The sequence below is a fragment of the Aphelocoma coerulescens genome (genome assembly GCF_041296385.1).
Source record: "Aphelocoma coerulescens isolate FSJ_1873_10779 chromosome W unlocalized genomic scaffold, UR_Acoe_1.0 ChrW_unloc_scaf_1, whole genome shotgun sequence".
NCBI lineage: Eukaryota > Metazoa > Chordata > Aves > Passeriformes > Corvidae > Aphelocoma > Aphelocoma coerulescens.
In genome coordinates this window covers 3,953,009-3,955,077 of record NW_027184080.1, presented here as the reverse complement: position 1 = coordinate 3,955,077, position 2,069 = coordinate 3,953,009, and positions in this window count along the sequence as shown.

The window sequence follows — 2,069 nt, the reverse complement described above, 5'->3', positions numbered from 1 at the left end:
TGTTTTGCAGGGTTATTTCTATTGCTGTTGCCAAATCCACTCTGGTGCTTCCTGCTGTTGCTGAGTTGAGGATATCCAGGCAGCCTCCTGGTTGCGGGGGAACATTTGTGTCGTTGCGCATCTCCCTTTCGATCTCAGTCCCATGTTTCCCAACGTTCCGTCTCTCTTGTATCTTGAGCTGCATTCACTGGCCCGGTGCCCAAATTTATCACATCTATTGCAGTTCCCTGAGAAACCAGTAGATGTCGCTGTTACCTTACTTTTCTTTGCAGCTTTCTCCTGACACCGCTCTTTTAATGGCCAGATTTGCAGCAGTTAAAACACCTCTGGTTAGAATCACCTTTTCCTTGTTGGATCAGGGGTTTAAGGGCAACTGCCATTGCTTCTGCTAGGTAAACGGCTTTTTCGTCTGAAGTTCCAACCCTGGAATAAGCTTCAGCCATGTCCACCAAAGTGGCAGATCGAGGCAAGGTTTGCAAGATCCTCCTTCAGGTAGGGTTAGCATTTTCCACAGCCAATTGCAGTTTTTACATCTGGAGACATTCCCGGAACTCGATCAAGTGCACTTTTAAGGCGATCTATGAAACTCGTAAAAGTCTCCTTTGCCTCTTGCTTAATGGTTGTATAGGATGGTGACGGAAGTCCCATGTCTGGGACAGCACGGAATGCCTCCCGTGCAAGCTGCTGAGACTGCTGCAAAATTGCTGTATTCAAATGCGCCTGAGCTTGCGGGTCAGTAAAAGCCCCTTTCCCCAGCATCATGTCTGGGGTGGCAAACTGCCGAGGGTCCCCTTGAGGGAGCTCAAGATTTTCAACCACGGCAGCATCTATACGCCTTTCCCAATCCGCTTGCCATAGGAGTCTCTGTGTGGGTTTTAAAAAGATTTCTGCCAGCTTTCTACAATCAAATGGAGTCATTAAACCACTAGTAAAAATATGGTTCAGCAAGGTTTGCACGTACGGGTTAGTTAATCCATACTGCATTACAGCCTTTTGCCCTTCTCGGACCAGCTTCCAATCCAGCCCCACCCACTGGTGTTGGTTTGGATTACCAGGGGCAGCTATTACGGGGAACGCCTGTGGAATAAACTCACCCTCGATCAAAGCCTCCCGTATAATTCCCTGCCACCGCCGAGCAGGATTGTCGGAAACAGGGCGGCTCGGGGGTCCGCGGTCAGGACTTTCTTTTTCCGCTCCGGGCTTTGAGCCGGGGGTCAGACATTCTTCGCATTCCCCGGCTCCAGTCTAACTTTTGCCCGGGCTGGAATTTCCCTTCTTCCCCTTCTCGCTCCCGCGGTTCTCCCCCCTTCTCTGTTCGCCAAACTGTTTCCTCGGCAGGAGTCACAGGGCGGACGGACCCCCCATCGGGGCCACTCCCCCCCCCCCCCCGGGGAGCCGGGCCCGCGATCCCCGCTGCCAACATGGTCCAAAAACTCGGCACAGGGATACACAGATTTAGCAGTTGATTCAGTATATTCTCCCTTCCGCCACCAGTAGCGGTTTTTGGTTTTCTCTTTCTTTCTCCTGCCGCCTATGCTCTTCAAAGCAGCGAAAACGCTTTGCCTTTGAATACCCTACATTTGCATTTGAATCCCCGCTCTGGCTAAGCCGCGGTGAATCAGACGGCGATGGGGGTAGTGGGGGATACACACACCTCCCTAATGCTAATGTTGACTCTTCGGGGGACACCACGGGACACCCCGTAGGCAGTTCTGGTGGTTGCGGAGAGGATAGCCCATCCACTTCCGTTTTCTCTTGTTCTGGCGCGGGCTGTGGAGCCTGTAACTCCGTGTCCGGGGTTGCAGAAGGTAGGGACGGTATAACTGGGTCTACTCCCCCAAAGAATTCTTGTGCGTATGTCGGAAAAGCAGCCGAGGGACCGCCTGGCTCTAGACGGGCTGCTGCCCCTGCCGCAGCTGTTTTTTCTGCCTCTATTTGCCTTAGCGTACTAAACCCCTTAGTCTCTTTTAATCCATCGCTTACGGCATCCCAAAGAGCGATTCCCAGCCTTTCCCACTCAAGAGTGCTGAGAACACTTCCGTGGGTGGCAAAAAATCCTCTCTCCCTAC